The 21,175-nt window shown below is 33.7% G+C and overlaps 1 pseudogene; it reads right to left on the bottom strand.

Annotated features, from left to right (window-relative positions):
* Positions 1–1,942: 1,942 nt before the first annotated feature.
* Positions 1,943–8,477, bottom strand: LOC139896251 (protein FAR1-RELATED SEQUENCE 5-like; annotated as a pseudogene).
* Between the last annotated feature and the right edge of the window lie 12,698 nt (positions 8,478–21,175).

The raw sequence follows: 21,175 nt of genomic DNA on the forward strand, positions 1-21,175 counted from the left end.
TTAACATCATAGGTACAAATAAAGAGATCCATGAAGCCATTCAACTTCTAAAGAAAGAATTTGAAATGAAAGATCTCGGAAAAACCAAGTATTGCCTTGGTTTACAAATTGAGCATATGCCTAATGGTTTACTTGTACATCAAACAACATATACTGAAAAGATTTTGAAACGTTTCAATATGGACAAGGCAAAACCATTAAGTACTCCTATGGTTGTTAGATCACTCAATGTTGAAGCTGATCCATTTCGTCCATGTGAAGATCAAGAAGACATTCTTGGACCAGAAGTACCATATCTTAGTGCAATTGGAGCTCTTATGTATCTTACAAATTGTACAAGACCTGACATTTCTTTTGCAGTTAATTTGTTGGCAAGGTTCAGCTCTGCTCCTACCAAAAGACACTGGAATGGGATCAAACACATATTTCGATACCTTCGAGGAACTACTGATTTAGGATTATTTTATTCTAACGAATCAAAACAAGATTTGGTTGGTTATGCAGATGCAGGTTATTTATCTGATCCACATAAAGCTAAATCTCAAACTGGATATGTATTCCTAAATGGAGGTACTGCAATATCATGGCGTTCTCAAAAACAAACACTTGTTGCTACATCGTCAAATCATGCCGAAGTGATTGCATTACATGAAGCTACTCGAGAATGTTTTTGGTTGAGATCAATGACACAACTCATTACTGATTCTTGTGGACTAGAACGCGATAAAAGTCCAACAACTATCTATGAAGATAATGCAGCTTGCATAGCACAGATGAAAGAAGGGTATATCAAAAGTGACCGAACAAAACACATACCACCTAGATTCTTCTCATACACTCAAAATCTCATTAAGGACAACCAGATTGAAATGAGATATGTGCAATCTAGCAAAAACTCTGCTGATCTTTTCACGAAAGCACTTCCAACTGCTATTTTCAGAACACACGTTCATAACATTGGCATGAGACATGTTCAAAAGATGTAACAGCTGAAGCGATGTCTACTTGAGGGGGAGTCAACTCCATGCTGCACTCTTTTTCCCTTAGCTAAAGTTTTTTCCCACTGGGTTTTCTTTAGCAAGGTTTTTAACGAGGCAGTAATTTATAGTTGATCTTCAACAAAATAAAATTGCTATCCAAGGGGGAGTGTTATAATAATAATAATAATATAGATATGGATAGTCAATTTTGGTGTATACATATAGTCAATTTTGGTACACAAAGTATGTATTTTTATATTGAGATTTTAGGCTATAAATACTCATGAATGCAAGCATTAAACTTGCACCATTTCTCACACTTACAAAGTGTTTCTTTCTTTCTCTCCATTATCATCTTTGTTCTTACACTTCATTATTAGTATTCTAAATCAAGAATCAAATCACTAAAGGTAGTTATAAGCCTACTGAATTATAACATCAAGAATCAAACCACTAAAGGTAGTTATAAGCCTACTGAATTATAACATCAAGAATCAAACCACTAAAGGTAGTTATAAGCCTACTGAATTATAACACTACTTTTAGTTTTAACACCCAATGTATACTTTCTATTTACAAACGCACACGCACTACATATGTACATCCACTAAAGATGTAATGTATACTCTCTATTTACAAACGGCACTACATATGTACATAAACTAAAAATGTACAGCTAATGTATAACTTTTTATGTACAAATGCAGCAACCACCAAAGATTTTAAGTTGATAAAAATTCGAACTTTTAATAATCAAAAATGAATCAAAGTTCACTTAAGTTAATAAAAAAAGAATCAAACTTCACTTGAGCTAAACACTCAACTAGTTGAAGTTTACATAAGCTAGACACTTGAATTATCAACCTATCAAAACCTAACCAAAGTCTACATTTCACTATGAACATCATGCCTTCATGTCATGTCAGCATGCCTTCTGGTCAGGATGCACCAGCAACTCAAAATCATTTATTGATTGCAGAATCTATACCCTGATACAAAAAATGCTTTTATATATCAAATACAGCAATCACTATAAATTAAAAGAACGGATGAAGAAAACTAAATAAACCTTGACTGTTACCTTTTTTATTGGACACCCAGTAACATAGTGACCCAAACCTTTGCACCAAGAACATGTTCTTTTTTTCGGTGCTTCAAGAGAAGATTTGATTCGATTTGCGCTCTTTGGACGACCCTTAGTTTTAACAGGTGCTGGAGGATCCCGGACTGCTATTTGAGGCATCATGTTTACCATGTTTACTTGGGAACAACCTGCATTGGAATCTCTTGATGGATTGTCATTTTGTGGAGAACTTTTGTGAATAATATTTTCTTCTAAAAACTTCTCCAAAAGGGTATCTAGTTTCTTCATGATAGAGGGTGACTCTTTCGCTTGTTCAATCGCTTTCATATATTTCGATTGAACACACCACAAACTTAAGGCGCTAACTCTAGTTTCACCATCTGCAAGTCTATTGTTATAATTATCCACTCTGTACCTAGCATCAAGTGTCCACCTTGGCAAGATATAGTGATCAGGAAGAGTTTCAATGTGCTTCTTCTTCAAAACATACAGAATATGTTTACATAAAATTCCATATGTTTCAAACTTGGCACAAGAACATTTGACATCTAACTTATCTGTAAATCGAATGGACACAGTTCTCCAATATATTTTTTCAATATCAACTTGACCAACTTTATATTGGATCTCTCCCGAACACTTACTTAAAGTCTCGTGAGTTAAATTGTTAGTCGCTTGTATCCATTCTTTTTTAAAAACATCAAAGATCTTGCTTGTATAACGTGTACCTGCTTTCTTTTCTATTGGATTAACAGAAGAAAGAACTGCCTTCGTGTTCATTGTTTTAAAATCTTCATCTTCTTCAGCAGCTCTTCGAGACTCCACGGCTTTATCATATTGAGCTACAAATTCATTCAACATAGTATTGGAAGTAACATATCCATCAAAGAAGGAATGAATACTCTCACTTCTTCCACTTGTTGTCATCCCAGCAAAAAAACAATCTTTTAAATAGACTTTAGCCCAAAGGGTACGTTGGTCATACATATCATTTAACCAGTAGTGACTTTCAAGGTTGTACTTTTCTCGTATAACTTTCCATCGAGTTTCGAATTCATCTGTTGTTTGACTCTTAACCCACTGTTTGTACATCTCTTGAAAATCACTATAACGTGCTTTAAGAGGCCGAAGTTGTTCCAATTCATGGTTATTAATGTGCCAGGCACAATATCGATGGCGGACATTTGGAAAAACTTTTTTTATGGCATTGCGAATCGCTTTATCTTGATCAATAATTATTGCAGTTGGATACATGTTAAACATGCACTTTAAGAATTCTTGAAATAGCCAAACAAATGTTTCTTCCTTTTCATTCTCTAGTAACGCTCCTCCAAATAGTATAGACTGGCCGTGATGATTGACGCCAACGAATGGAGAAAATGGCATTCTAAATCTGTTTGTCATATACGTCACATCAAACACGACAACGTCCCCAAAATTTACATATGCATCTCGTGACCTCCCATCAGCCCAAAAAATATTTCTTGGAGACCCATCATCAAATAAATCTACAACCCAATAATGTTTACTATCTATAGAGGCTTTCTCTTGGAAATATTTTATCACGCCATAAAACTCTTTACCTCTATATTTTCTTCACTCTTCAGCCAATATATCAGCACATTGCTTTGAAGTAACATCAGGTGCGTCTACATCTTTCATGGAATTTACCACTTTTTTAATTTGACAAGGTCTCAAACCATTTTTGCTAAGATCCAACATAAGAGATTTACTAGCCATTGCGCGGTGAGTCTTTCCATGAGAACGGTGTTTCATCACCTTGCTCGGAGTGCTTAGCTCATGATTATGTATATTGGTAAAAAGTTCCACAACCCACTTTCCAACTTTATTTTTTGATATCCGAATCATTGCTGTACAACCAGTCCTTGATTCCCTACGACGTTTTGTAACAGCATCATTTGAAATATCCTTAAATCCTTCTTTGTTGCACACATATATTTTTCGATACGGCTCATTTGTTGTCTTATTTCTAAAGGTGGACTGTTTACGTATTCCAAAACCATGCATAAAAGCAAAACGATTATAAAATGTGTATGCGTCATCAGGGCTATCAAAAACCATTCCTATAACAGATTCATCTATGTCTCTATCATCTTTCACACTCTCAAGATCCATGTTTTCATCGTTTTGTTTCCCATTTTCAAATTCAGAACCATTAGTGACAGAGTCTATAGTTTCCGTTATATCGTCAATATGATGTGTTTCTATCTCATATCCACCATGAACGTCTACATTGTCTTCTTCATGAATTTGATATTCTGAACTACTATTACTATGCATGTTCTGTAACAATACATGAAAAAAAATTGGAATATGTAACACAAATATTTGGTAGTGAAAGAATGGTACTAATAATTAGGTAGCACAGACCATATAGATCTCGTTAAATCAAGGTAATTCAATTTCCTTGAAACTTACTATCAAACTAAAGCAAATAATAATAATTATTGATTTTATAAAAAGAAACATGATATGATATTCAATCACTAATTAAACAATAATTCATTATGGAAGCAATTGAACGAACCTGGTATTGAACAAAATAAGCTAACCGAGTTTACCTGGTATTGAGTTGGTGATGACCATGGAACTACGGAAGCAATTGAACGAACCTGATCGATGAAGTTTTGGGGTTGAATATTACTATTTGTAATCAAAGTAATGTGATGGATATTTATTCCAATTGGAAGAAGAAGAAGAATATATTCGAAGTAATTGACGGATTTCATGGATGAAAGAGAAATTAGGTAGAATAATGGAGTATCAAGTGTACGTGATATTAGGAGGCAGTTATCCGGGTTTCAGAATTTCACATCCAAACGACGTAGTATTAAGGGTTTTTTATATAAGGTTATATTGTGCTTTTACTCATATTCACTTTTCCCTATATGGGAAAAGTGAATATGAGTAACAGCACAATTGTTGTTACCATATATATATATATATATATATATATATATATATATATATATATATATATATATATGGTTTTCTATGATATTTACTATAAATTTGTATATAATTTCCCATTGATACATGTGGTTCTATGTTTGTACCTCATATGATCATAATATTATTTTATTTATAATATTGAAATGATATGAAATAAATATCATTTAATCCGTATGTCTGTATTTGTTCATTAATCATGTTGTTGATCATTGTCAAGATGTTATTGAAAGTGCTACTCCTGTAGATCAGTGTCAAGCAAAGATTGTAGAATACCTGATTTTGACCGATTAAAGTTATTTTACTCACAGAGCTGTAAAAGACATAGTGTTAATGTGGGTTTGGGTAGGTTTGAAATGTTGCATTATGAAGGGGGTGAATTTGTCGTTTAAGTTTAGGGGTCAGGGGATATTTAAGCTATAGAATGAAGGGTTACTAACGATTGTTATTGTTTGATCACTTGAGCGAATAAGAGGTTTTTTGGAGATAACGGTCGGAATTTAGAAAGTCTATCGTTTGATCACTTGAGCCTCATTAAGAATATTACAATGTTTATAATGGATATTATGAACTATAAATAGCAAAATATGGATTATTTATGGATGTACCAATGACACTGTAACATCCCGCATTTTTCCATTAATTCATTTTAACGACCGTCTTTTTTTTTTTTTTTTTAGATAATGTCTTTCGTTATCTAAATTCGTACCTTTCATTAACTAACGTTCTTAATATTTCCCGTTATTGGATTATAACATTCCGTTTATTCTCGCGTATTTAAATTAATTCGTTTGGTTAATTTACGCGCCCGTTTTAAACTCGAGGGACCAAAGTTGTCTGGGCAAACTAGTTGACTATGTCAACTAGTCAACCCACCATCTCATCCATTCATTCACTTCCACTTCACCTCCTCCCCATCTCTTTCTCTCTAGTTACCAAGAACCCATTTTTAACATCTTCAAAGATTCATCATCTATTTCAATTCAAGCAAGCAAACATCAAAACAAATTATATATTCGTGATCCTCTCTTCATCCTTTTCAATTTGGTACCAATTTCACTATTTGGGGTAAAGTTTCTAAAAACTCTAAATTTCTCTAATTCGTTTTATAGACTTGAAATGGTGTTAGTTAGTGTCTATGGCTCAAGTCTAACATGAATATGTGTTTGGTTTGCTCGATTTATTGTTTTAAGTAACTAGCTTGAATATGAAAAATGGGTTAGTTTAATCTTGAGTTTTGGATGATTAAATGTTGTTTAAATGTTAAGGTTCATGTATTAAAAGTGTTACTAGCATCGTTAGCTTCGTTTTGGTATGTTGGATGACATAAAAACCTTACATTAACATGATTATTGATTTTGTGATTCTTGGTTAGGGTTTGATAGATCTTAAAACGAACTTTTGACGCATTAAAGGCTTTGCAATGTTATTTGTAAGTGTTTAGTTGTATTCCTTGTCAAAATACCTTTTCAACGATATAATATACATGTTTTAAGTATTTTCGGTTCACAATTTGTGTTTGTTTGAGTTTTGGTTCGAGACTTGTGAAATTTCAGCAAACTGCAACTGCCCAGGTGTTTGGACGCCATCCCAAACTTTGGACGCCGTCCAGGCCTTCATTGCTGGACGCCGTCCAGCCAATCTGGACGTCGTCCAAATGAACTGCAGAATTCTGTTTTGCTTGGTCGTTTACCGTTTAATTCTAACTATGCTACAAACCTCCGGTTAACATGAAACCTGGCCAACATGTTCATATATGATTACTAATTGAAGAAAAATTTTCGGATCCCCGACCCCACCCCGTTGACTTTGACCAAGTTTGACTTTTAGTCAAACTTAACCAAATACTTATGCAATCGTTCTAACATGCTTTTATACTTGATTCTCGCATGAAACTTGACAACTTGATTCATATGCTATATTAATCGAGTCGTAACGAGCCATAGGACTAATTGAACACATTTCGACCGACCTTGTGTCGTAACCGGTAATTGATACGACTTATTTGTTTAGGTCAAGGCTAAGCAACTTTCATTTGCACAACGTTTAATTTCAAGTACTTTGGCATGCAACTACGGTGAGATCATAGTCCCATCTTTTCAACGACATTTATACTTTTAAAATATGGGATGAGAAACATATACGGTTTATACTTTTATACTCTGAACACAAATACGAAAGCAAAGATACATACGAGTTAGAACAAAAATGCTCAAGTCCAATTATCATTAGTTACACTTGTAGGGTGTAAGCAAGAATTTATGTTGTGTGGCCATACGGGTTTGACGAACCCTCATCCAGATGGATGAAACGTATTTTCGGTATATAGTGTAGGTTCTAACACTATTATGCAGAGGTAAGATTCAGGTAAGCTTTGGTAATTGGGGGCTCGTGATACAAACAACATCTACAAGCTTTGGTAATTGTAGGCTATGAAACCACTCCCTTGCTGACCCTTGCAAAACCATAGGGAAAACTCTACAAGTAATTGGCTCATCCCAGTTATAGGTGCTCACCACCCCTTCAAAGCGTTGCAGAAAATCTAAAGGATCGGTTAAACCTGAGTAAACCCCCAATGTTGCTGGCACAATTGGCGGAGAAACAATTGGATAATCAGAAATATGCTGGACAAACTTGTCCGCAACAGTAGTGATTTCGGTTGACTTTTTTGTGCGAGTATCTGCATTCTCCGCACAAAACTTGGCTATCATATCTTGCAAGAAATTTGGCTGTTCAAACTTATGTTGCATTGACTTTGGCGCAATGCTTTTGAAAGCATCCGCCAAAAAATTTTGAGCGTTTTCTCTGCGAACAGCATCAGATGCTTCAACTTCTTCCCCATAACGAGGGAAAGGTGTTGGTGGTCGTTTTCGCTTAACATGTGGAACTTTGACAAACTCATCCACGCTATCCGAATTATCAGAAAATTTGCTTTCTTCTCTTGGTACCTTAGCCATTTTTGAGTTATATGCAGAGTTTAAAACAACGCGGTCTCCTGCATTATCACTGTCACTATCATTTAGCTCAATAACTAAGCGATCCACCTGTGATCCCGAATCATTCAATGGCCATAGGTAAGTTCGCGGTATGCGAGACTCACGACCATATTTAGCATCTTTCTTAGCCCGTTCAATGGCAGTGCCAACAATTTTGTCAGTTCGCAAGCTAGATTTTCCAGCCAAAACCTTTATTCGTTTCCCTTCAGCGATTGTTTCATCGCGATTTTGCAGCAATGTTCTGCGCGCGATCATTTTTTCTGCAGCAACTTCTGGCTGCGATTCACTAGTATTGTTTGCAGCAGATGTTTTAGCAGTCGGTTCTTGAACCGATTTACCCGCGTTTACATTAGCATTTGCTTGCATTGGAAATGGTATGACATTCTGCGAATCGCTAGGCAGTGCATCAGCATTCGCAGACACACCTGTTTGCTTTGCATTTGTCATCATGACAATCAAGCAGATCAACTGATTACGCCATCAAAAAGCACCTGCAAATCATTACAACAAAAACGCGATTGAAATTAAACCGACAAATAAATTGTTTGATAGCACAAAATAAAAAATTTCGAGTTCAAATTGTAAAGCGTGTCCCACGGATGGCGCTAATTGATCAATCCTAAATCAAGTTATTACTTAATTAAGGATCGAGTGCAATAATAAGATGGAGGATGGGATGTTTGATGATTATTTTGAGCCCCGATGATCGTCTTTCACTTTAGCAATCAAGTGATCAACCACCCTGACCCGGTCTTGATTATCAATTAGCATGATTCACCTTAGCGCGATGTAAAAATCCCTTGGGAAAGATCACAAGTGGAAATCACAAAGGCTCGGGCAAAATGACAAAGAATCAACAACCTATAAATGAGAGGTCATGCTCTCTATTTATAGTATTCGAAATATCCGCGGTTTGCGGATTTCTTAACTATCCGCGGAAACTTAGCAGATTAAACCGCAGTCTTTTGTTAATGCGAAAACATAACTGATGTGCTTATTTTCAGCGAATATTGCATAACTTTGGATTATAATTCTCGTAATTCTGTCTTTAGCTCTAAGCGAAAAAAATATACATATACAATACTATGTATATGATCAGTAACCAGTAATTGATACGACTTATTTGTTTAGGTCAAGGCTAAGCAACTTTCATTTGCACAACGTTTAATTTTAAGTACTTTGGCATGCAACTACGGTAAGATCATAGTCCCATCTTTTCAACAACTTTTATAATTTTAAAACATGAGATGAGAAACATATACAGTTTATACTTTTATACTCTGAACCCAAATACGAAAGCAAAGATACATACGAGTTAGAACAAAAATCCTCAAGTCCAATTATCATCAGTTATACTTGTAGGGTGTAAGCGAGAACTTATGTTGTGTGGCCATACGGGTTTGACGAACCCTCATCCAGATGGATGAAACGTATTTTTGGTATACAGTGTAGGTTCTAACACTATTATGCAGAGGTAAGATTCAGTTAAGCTTTGGTAATTGGGTGCTCGTGATACAAACAACATCTTTTGAGATGTATACGCTTTGATACTAAATCTTGTGGTTCAAAAACATACTTTACAAATACACCTATGATTTCACCAACGTTTTTCATTGACAGTTTTCTATATGTTTTCTCAGGTTCATACTTGGCTACTTGATACATGCTTCCGCATACTTTGAATACTTGCTTGGGGTCAAGCATACATGCATAAGCTAGTGATAGCACCTTTGGATTCAAACTTAAAGCATACATGCTTACGCTATTTATAGCAACCGTGATTTTCAAACTTATTATGTCGAAACATATTTCAATTATACTTTATTACTTTTGTAAACTTAAACTTGTTGTCGAACCGTTTGGTAAACTAAACTTTGCAGTCTTGTACGTTTTAAATGAACGCGACATAATTTTGGTCAAACACGTCTCATATAGGGACTATGACCACGTAACGGGACCTAAGTTAACGACGCCGTCAATGACGATTTTGTCAGGTCGTTACAGATGGTATTAGAGCATTGGTTGTAGGGATCTAGGATGTACATTAGTGTGTCTGACAGAGTCGTTAGGACGCATTAGTGAATCTAAACTACAACCGGATAGTTAGCCATTGCATTCTGACATACATTTGCTATAGATAGCACTTACTTGACTACTTGTGCATATATACTTGAATCTTCTTAGGTGAACTTCTTAATGGTACTAAATTTTCATCATACAAACTCGTACTCTATCACTTTCTGGTAACACACGTAAATTCGAGATTCATACGCGTAAGGATGATGATGACTTCATCAGTTATAGTAGTTCGGGAACTCTGTCTCCTCGGTTGTTATTCACCACCGTCTCAGCTTACTATACACGAGCGCTGTGAAGTTTCCACCACTATGGCAATCACTAACCACTACCGATGTTACACCGGCGTTCTTCACTATCTACTACTTCTTGTTACTACCACCACTACTCTAGGTGAGTATTGTCGTCATTACTTATCACTACGGTTGCGTACTACTCGTTATCATAATTCGTTACTCCTTTCGTACCTAAAGACATTATTGTTGACTTGAACCGTATTGACGTGAACAATCTTTTATACACTTCCCTCGGGAAACGCTTCTTCAAGAGTTGTACTAATTCTTTCGATTCTATACGAGTCACGTTAGAGACGCCGTTACACTTTGTTCATTTTAAAACTTTACGATCACACGAACTTGATTCTATAGAGTGATGTGGGAATGGAGGTATAAGTTAGCGTAATATAACGACACTCGATCAACGTAGTTATACTATGGTAAGTCATACCAAAGGTCTAATGACTCGTGATGGTGATTGGACTCGATCAACCTAATCACCATCATGTGCCATGTACATGACTTTATTTTTCCTTGTTGCCATCTGAAAACTTTGAGAATATTGTTAACAACCATACCAGGGACACATCTTTGATTATTGCCAAAACATATTTACACTTCCGAATGAATGATGAATTCTTTCAACTTCAAAACATATGTTACACGTGTATACTATCTCGTCTTCGCACGCTTTTATCGACAAACTACGTAACGCTTGATATGCTCACATCGAGGCGGAAACTTCTCTCGCAGTACACTCGTACTTCCGTGTAAGGAAAACCTTTATCTAAATTCTAAATGGAGAGAGAGACTCTTCACGTTATACTAGTATTCGCCACGAGGGTGAATAGTCCTAACAAACATTTTTCGAAAACCAATAAGAAACTTATTCTAACAAACGTCTTTCAGAAACCGACAAGATGGGAAAGACTTGTACAACTATACATTTTAGGAATTCTATCTCGACACGGTGTGCCATTGTCATTTATTTCGGATTGAGATACTCGTTTCACTTCTAAATTTCGGAGTGCCTTACAAGAAGCCTTGGGAACACGTTTAAACATGAGTACCGAGTATCATCCACAAACCGACAGACCAAGCAAACATACGATTCAAACCTTGGAAAACATATCACGAACTTGTATTGTTGCCTTTAATTGATTCCTCTTACAACGATAGTTATCATTCGAGTCTTAATGCCATGCCTTTCGAAACTTTATATGGCCTCAATGTCGTTCTCTTATTCGTTGAACCAAAGTAGGTGACAAATAAACCACCGGACCTGAACTCATTCATGAAATAATCGTTAAGATCGTTCAAATCCAAGAAAGAACCAAGACGGCCCGTAATCGCCACTATACCAATGTTAGACGTAAGCCTCTCGAATTCCTAGTGGGTGACCGTGTAATATTAAATATCGCACCTTGGAAAGGTGTAATCCGTTTCGAAAAACATAGAACGCTAAATCCGCGATGTTCTGATTCTTATGAAATCTTGAGGCGTATTGGACCCGTTGCTTACCGTTTCGAACTCCCAACTCAAACAAATTCCGATCATCCTACATTTCATGTATCAAACTTAAAGACGTGTCTTGCGAAACAAGAACTTGTTATCCTTTTCGATGAGCTTACTATTGACGACAACCATCACTTCCTAGGAGAACTGTGAATCGTGAAACCAAACTTTAAAACAACGTAAAATCCTGACCGTCAAAGTTCGTTGGAATGCCCATGGAAGTACCTTCACTCATTCGTAGAATTGGAAACGCAAGATCTCGAGGAAGAATCAACGACTACTACTTCCAACTAAATTTCGGGACGAAATTTCTTTTAAGGTGTAGGTAATGTAACATCCCGCATTTTTTCGTTAATTCATTTTAACGCCCGTCTTTTTTTTAGATAATGTCTTTCGTTATCTAAATTTGTACCTTCCATTAACTAACGTTCTTAATATTTCCCGTTATTGGATTATACCATTCCGTTTATTCTCGCGTATTTAAATTAATTTGTTTGGTTAATTCACGTGCCCGTTTTAAACTCGAGGGACCAAAGTTGGCTAGTGAGCAAACTAGTTGACTAGGTCAACTAGTCAACCCACCATCTCATCCATTCATTCACTTCCACTTCACCTCCTCATCATCTCTTTCTCTCTAGTTACCAAGAACCCATTTTTAACATCTTCAAAGATTCATCATCTATTTCAATTCAAGCAAGCAAACATCAAAACAAATTACATATTCGTGATCCTCTCTTCATCCTCTTCAATTTGGTACCAATTTCACTACTTGGGGTAAAGTTTCTAAAAACTCTAAATTTCTCTAATTCGTTTTATAGACTTGAAATAGTGTTAATTAGTGTCTATGGCTCAAGTCTAATATGAATATGTGTTTGGTTTGCTCGATTTGTTGTTTTAAGTAACTAGCTTGAATATGAAAAATGGGTTAGTTTAATCTTGAGTTTTGGATGATTAAATATTGTTTAAATGTTAAGGTTCATGTATTAAAAGTGTTACTAGCATCGTAAGCTTCGTTTTGGCATGTTGGATGACATAAAAACCTTACATTAACATGATTATTGATTTTGTGATTCTTGATTAGGGTTTGATAGATCTTAAAACGAACTTTTGACGCATTAAATGCTTTGCAATATTATCTGTAAGTGTTTAGTTGTATTCCTTGTCAAAATACCTTTCCAACGATATAAGATACATGTTTTAAGTGTTTTCGGTTCACAATTTGTGTTTGTTTGCGTTTTGGTTCGAGACTTGTGAAATTTCAGCAAACTGCAAATGCCCAGGTGTTTGGACGCCGTCCCAACCTTTGGACGCCGTCCAGGCCTTCATTGCTGGACGCCGTCCAGCTAATCTGGACGCCGTCCAAATGAACTGCAGAATTCTGTTTTGCTTGGTCGTTTACCGTTTAATTCTAACTATGCTACGCACCTCCGATTAACATGAAACTTCTCCAACATGTTCACATATGATTACTAATTGAAGAAAAATTATCGGATCCCCGATCCGACCCCGTTGACTTTGACTTTGACCAAGTTTGAATTTTAGTCAAACTTAACCAAATACTTATGCAATCGTTGTAACATGCTTTTATACTTGATTCTCGCATGAAACTTGACAACTTGTTTCACATGCTATATTAATTGAGTCGTAACGAGCCATAGGACTAATTGAACGCATTTCGACCGACCTTGTGTCGTAACCGGTAATTGATACGACTTATTTGTTTAGGTCAAGGCTAAGCAACTTTCATTTGCACAACGTTTAATTTTAAGTACTTTGGCATGCAACTACGGTGAGATCATAGTCCCATCTTTTCAACGACATTTATACTTTTAAAACATGGGATGAGAAACATATACGGTTTATACTTTTATACTATGAACACAAATACGAAAGCAAAGATACATACGAGTTAGAACAAAAATCCTCAAGTCCAATTATCATTAGTTACACTTGTAGGGTGTAAGCGAGAATTTATGTTGTGTGGCCATACGGGTTTGACGAACCCTCATCCAGATGGATGAAACATATTTTCGGTATATAGTGTAGGTTCTAACACTATTATGCAGAGGTAAGATTCAGTTAAGCTTTGGTAATTGGGGGCTCGTGATACAAACAACATCTTTTGAGATGTATACGCTTTGATACTAAATCTTGTGGTTCAAAAACATACTTTACAAATACACCTATGATTTCACCAACGTTTTTCGTTGACAGTTTTCTATATGTTTTCTCAGGTTCATACTTGACTACTTGATACATGCTTCCGCATACTTTAAATACTTGCTTGGGGTCAAGCATACATGCATACGCTAGTGATAGCACCTTTGGATTCAAACTTAAAGCATACATGCTTACGCTATTTATCGCAACCGTGATTTTCAAACTTATTATGTCGCAAGATATTTCAATTATACTTTATTACTTTTGTAAACTTAAGCTTGTTGTCGAACCGTTTGGTAAACTAAACTTTGCAGTCTTGTACGTTTCAAATGAACGCGACATAATTTTGGTCAAACACGTCTCATATAGGGACTATGACCATGTAACGGGACCTAAGTTAACGACGCCATCAATGACGATTTTGTCGAGTCGTTACAGACACAAGCTTCAAATTTAAAAAAAAAAATATGTTGCATTATAAAGGTTGAAAACTTCGCAAACTTTTGGGCTAGACAAAGAAACTCTGGAGTCAACTGAAATTTTTAGTTGCATGCTTTCTACAAGTCTTGTGACTGTGACTTATGATTCACTCTATGTGAAGGGCTTCAAGAGGTATGTGATTAAAAATTTCTGAATTAAAAGATTGGGCTTTATTTACATCTCATTTTTTCCCGTGTCTGTGGGTTTGGAATCATTATTAATAACATCAAGGTAGCATGGCAGTGATTTTGAGAGGCTTTGGCGCATACAAGGAATGCCATTGTTAAACTCACCCAAAAGGTATTCCTTACTATTAACTATGTAAAATACAAAATTAGTATTTGTATAAGGTTAATTATTCCTCTTAATACTTTTTGCCCAAATGATGAAAAGATGTCGAGTAGTGAACATGCATCTTTTCTTTTACTTGATCTTGCATTTCCCAAGACCACTCATAACCTTAATTTATACAGTTATTAACAATATGTGATACTTCGTATATAGCTATCAGTTTTATGGTATTTCTTAACATATGTACCATTTATTAGTTTTGGTTGATGTGCCTTATTTATTAGTCTTACTTGAAGCAGACCTCTAAGATGAATATGCACTTCATGCTTATTATTTATCAGTTTTATGTTAACCGTAGTTATACTTATGCAGGTCGAATGGGTTAATAAGAAGCTATTGTACAGACTCTCTCAAGGTCAAGGTCAAATACCAATGAAGTGCATACATTGTACAATATAAATGAATCGTTTATTTATATCATTGACCTTTGAAGTGAATACATTGTACATCTAAACTATAATATTTAAAGGTTTTTCATTTAATAAATCCGTGATTTCACGGGTCTTTATACTAGTATATAAGTAATATACGAAGTAATATGCTGAACAAAGAGTTGGTCTTAGCGGATCCGGTTTGTTAGGGATCCTCTGAACGTTTTTAGTTTTAAATTGGTATCTATATATTCATATAAATCTCTAAAATGATGATGTTATCATTTCACTAATTATCTTTTAATTTTTATGATGATGATGTCATTATTATTTTATATATTAAATCTACTTAATTAAAAACTTTTAAAAAATACAAAATAAAGACAAATAATAATACCGATAATATATGCATGACAATTTTGTAGGCAATAAGGTTTTATGATTTTAAGTTATATATATATATATATATATATATATATATATATATATATATATATATATATATAAACTAATACAAACCGATAATACCATTTTACTAATTTATATTATAAAATTAATTCTAATTAAAAAAAATACAAAATCAAAACAAATAAATACCCAAAATATATAAATACCTATATGACCATATGTACAAACTTTTTAATGAATTGGTCAAGCTTTTACAAAATAACCCATGAACACATGTACAAACTTTGAAGCATATTGTACAACCTTCATATAATAATTGTATTTTAAGTTTTAAACACATTTCAAGAGGCATTTGTTATTAATAATAATTATTATTAAAAATATAAATACTCAATTTTTAAGAAAACTTTATTATTATTATTATTATTATTAATATTATTATTATTATTATTATTATTATTATTATTATTACTATTATTATTATTATTATTATTATTATTATTATTATTATTATTATTATTATTATTATTATTATTATTATTATTATTATTATTATTCAAATATTGGTTCTCTTTACGAGATTAGTTATGTTACATATGTATTCGAACTACATGTCTCAATAAAATGTTGTAATGTAGGTTTTTATGACAAGAAAAACAGTAATTGTGATGAAAATTGGAAGAGGGTGGTGAGAGAATGAATATAGTTCATTTATTCTTACCAAGTTAATTACATCAATATGTTTGTAATAACAACGACAAATTTCTTAGTCGGAATCCGTGGTTCCACGGGTCATTAAACTAAATGACTTTAACATTTACATTCACTTAATACCTAAAACATATCATTAAACTGTTTCGTTTAAACAAATCCGTGATTCCACGGGTTATTTCACTAGTTCCTTATTATTATCTCATATCCAATATAGTTGGCTAGTGGCTTGATGATCTTTCTTTCAGTTATTTATACGACTATATATAGCTGGTATTTGTTTCCAAATAAAATCAAGCATTTAATTGCCAATCTTGTTATTGTTGCAACATACTTTACAAATTTTTATCAAGAGTCATTATTTGGCAAGTCGAGAGAAACATAGAAAAGTTCATATGGTAGAAGAAAAAAGTCACATTCAAGTCCCTCACTTGGAGTAAGCACGTGGGAAATCTGATTCGGGCCAATGAACTCTGATACATCATCAAACAGGAAGTTGCTAAACCAAAACGTGGTGTTAAGTTAACTGAAGCACAGAAGAAGACACTCGATACAACAAAACGAAAGAGAACCAAGTCAAAAATCTCTTGTTTCAAGCTTTGGATCGAGAGGTGTTTGAACAAAGTCTTGATCGCAGAAATTCGAAAGTGGTTTGGGAGTCAATGAAGTCTAAGTTTGGTGGTAACCCAAAGGTAAAGAAATCGTTGCTAAACTCTCTTCGCAGAGAGTTTGAGGTGCTAGCAATGAAGAGCGATGAAAGTATCATCGAGATATTTTACAAGAGTGATGGAAGTATCCAACAAGATGAGCAGCAATGGAGAATATATGTCGGATATGAAGATTGTAGAGAAGATACTTCAGACTCTAATGGAGAAGTTCACGCATATTGTAATCTTAATTGAAGAGGCACATGATACATATAACATGTCCATAGATGAACTACAAAGCTCACTCGTTGTACATGAGTAAAAGTTTAAAAGGACCAACAATGATAATGATGATCACGCGTTGAAAGTGGATGATTACTCGGGTACAAAAGGTTGTGGTAGAGGCAGAAATTCATTTAGAGGACTCGTGTAACACCCTGTTTTCTGTTACACGTCATTTAGGACGTCATTCGAATTACGAGACATGTAAGCGTATATTTGGATCCCAAATAAAGTTTGAGTTGATGTTTCAAAACCTTACCATTAGAAAGGAAATCTCATTACGTTTCCAACGATATTTGATTCATCAAAAACGGAGTTACGGTTTGAAAGTTACGACCAAAACAAGTTTCAGTTTCAGACTCAGTTCATTGGGACGCCGTCCAACAATTCTGGACGCCGTCCAAAAGGCCTGACGAGCCAGCAGCTATATTTTACTTAAATTAAAAGGGGTACTTTGGTCTTTTCACTTGGAGTCGGTTTGGGATCATCAAAACTGATCTAGAACTCATTTGGAGCTCATTCTCATCCACACAAAACACTCCCAACATATTCTAGTGAGAGAGGGTGATTTTAGTGTGAGAAAGCTCCGATCTAGGAGGAAGAAGCCCGGTTCTCACCAAAGCTCGAGAGTTAATGTTGTTCACCTCGTTCACGGCTACGTTGTGGTAGTGTTGGTAAGTTCTAAATCCAAATTTCTTTGTTAAATCCGAATTTCTTTGTTAAGATTATTATTTGAGTTAGAGTTTGTGCTAGTTAGAGTTATAACCCACTTATTATGAAATTTGGGAGTTTTTGGGTAAGATTCATGTAAGTAAACCCGAATTGGTGACTTAGGGTTTTGATTGATGAAATTGTGAGTTTGGATCTTGCATGTGTTGGTTAAACTTAGAACACTTGTGTACTAGTGATTTTGGTGTGTGTTGACTTGATTTTGGGTGTAAACCCTAATTTAGGTCAAATGGGTATTTTGGGTCAAGTAAGCTTGATTCGGTGTCAAATTAAGTTTTGAGTCAAGTTTTGGTAAATCAAGTACGTAAATACTTGATTTAGGTGTTAGTTGGTCTTTTGAAAAGTTAATCACTAGCCGTTAGTGATTAAAGATATTTTTGGGACTTATGTCAAAATGGGTTGACTTTGATGGGTCAAAAATTGGTAATGACACTAGTTTGGTTTAAATGGTGCCAAGTATAATTTAGGTTAAATTGTACTCGTGTGATGGACCAAAATTACCACCCGTAGTGGTAATTTGTGACGACCCGGAAATTTCCTACCAAATTTAAACTTTAACTTTATATCATTCCGACATGATAAGCAAAGTCTGTAATGTTGAATCTCAAAATTTTTGAACTGTTTTCTTACATTCATTAAACCCCGACTGCTCATGGCGATTCACGAATCACTATTTGTAATTATATACATATATATTCGAATATATGAATATATAATAATAATTTAAAATATAATTAGAAATATATATGTTTTTATTATTAAAGTTATTATTAGTAATATCATTACTAAGTATTATTATTATTATTATTATTATTATTATTATTATTATTATTATTATTATTATTATTATTATTATTATTATTATTATTATTCCAAATTATTGTTATTATTACGTTTATCATTATTTTTATTTTGATATTATTATTAATGTTATTATTATTATTATTATTATTATTATTATTATTATTATTATTATTATTATTATTATTATTATTATTATTATTATTTTTATTATTATTATTATTATTATTATTATTATTATTATTATTATTATTATTATTATTGTTATATGTATTAATTAATAAGATTAGTTATTATATATAAATACAAATATATAAATATAATTATATACAGATATTATAATTACAGACAAATACAATTAAATATATACAAATATACATACGAATATTTACGGAACTAGTTTCCCTTTCATGATCTTGCTGTAATCAATCTGTCCTAATACTATTAATCTTGTACAAATCAGAATCAAACATGGGAAACAATCCAAATTCTATTAAAGTAGATTGGAGTTTTCTGCTTTTTCTTGATTTGATTAATTGGGTTGTACCAATTAGGCTAACAAACACATGTTAATTGAATTATATTAACTATAACTATACGCTGCTAACACCTACATGATACCTACTTGTGCCAATCGAATGAAGACGGTAAAGATCAAAATTTAATTCGAGTAACACAACTCCATTATCCCTTGTTTCTACTAATTACTCGTATGCTACTACTATCTATCTATTTCTATTTAAACTGCAAACATTACCACTTAACTACTATGCCTCTCTCCTTCTCTTCTTTTTATTCGACCTCCACCATGAACAACCATGACTTCGTTTTCTCCTCTCTCTCTATTATTTAAGTTTTGAACCGTTGCACAAATAAACCCACGAACCATCGAACCACCTTGTTTCAATCTATGTCTTAGATCACGATTAACCTTCCACTACTTTTAACCAATCACCAAACCGCCAAGAACTTAACCCCATCGAAACCATTATGAATTTTTTTTTTCTCATGCTACCTCTTGATCGACTAAAACCCAAAACCACCATAACCATAAATCGCCACCCTCTTCTCTATGTCTTTCTCTTTCCTTTTCCTGTGTTGAACATAAACACAAACACAAAACACCACAATCACGCTCGTTTTACTTCCATCAATTGATACTACCGTCTCATTTATGCTTCTTTCCATATTCATGTTTCTGTTATCATATAGAAATAATGATAATGATAATGATATGTATATAAATAATGATGAAAGAATACATGATTAAGGATGATGGTGGCTTTATTAAATTGATAATGAGAGTTGCAAGTGGATAATGAGCTGTAAAGTATCAATTGTTATGTCTCCACTATGAATTCTAAATAAGATGAATCATGGACGTATCCCTTTATTTTTTTTTTCTGATCGATAAAACCCTACAACCCTACCACTACGAATACATTATACGATTTAACTTAAACTTATCTTGGGCCGTAAACCTACTGTCGTTGAAGTGGGCTGTAACCAGGCTTCACATTATCCAATTGATGGGCCATATAAAACACATTTGATTCAAAACGTCCAGTTGCAACCACCTGTCATTCGAATTTTTTTTCCTTACTTCCCGACTTCATTCAACTAATTGATCACGATACCACAGAATGATGATGATGATGAACGTGCGTAAGTGATGAATAAGATGATGATTATTAGGATTGTGATTTGGTTTATCCACTGGTCGAACGTTTTTGAGAAGGAGAAGATGAAATAGAAAACTGACAGGATGATAGGTTAAAGATATACGGGTAGTAAACTATAACAGAAAAACAGATATGGTGGAGTGATTAAGTATTGTTGTCGGGGAGCGAGAGGTAACGGGTTCGAGTCCTGTTTCAGGCAATTATTTTTAAAAGCTAGATATTGAGGTAGTTTTCGTTTACAAATTTATTCTTATCATTTTTATTGTTATTATGAATACAATTATGAAATTAAGTTATAGAATCTGTAGTCATACGAAAGTATTAGTAATATTATTCGTAGTGTTATTATCTTGGTAGTTATTAAGATAAGTATTAGCATAATTATAATTATTATTATTATTTATAAAATCATTATTTTTTATAGTTATTATTATTAGTAGTATATTATCATTATAATCAAAAACAACTTTTATTACTATTAATGATATTATGTTACCAAATAAACTTTTTGTATATAAAATATACCTTTAGTAATATTACATATAAGTATTTATTAATCCTATTAACATTTTATGTATAAATATTCATATATATCAAATTAAATATTTTAATATAATACTAACCAAATATATATTAATATAACTATATAGATATTAA

Source organism: Rutidosis leptorrhynchoides, chromosome 1, assembly GCF_046630445.1.
Source record: "Rutidosis leptorrhynchoides isolate AG116_Rl617_1_P2 chromosome 1, CSIRO_AGI_Rlap_v1, whole genome shotgun sequence".
Taxonomy (NCBI): Eukaryota; Viridiplantae; Streptophyta; class Magnoliopsida; order Asterales; family Asteraceae; genus Rutidosis; species Rutidosis leptorrhynchoides.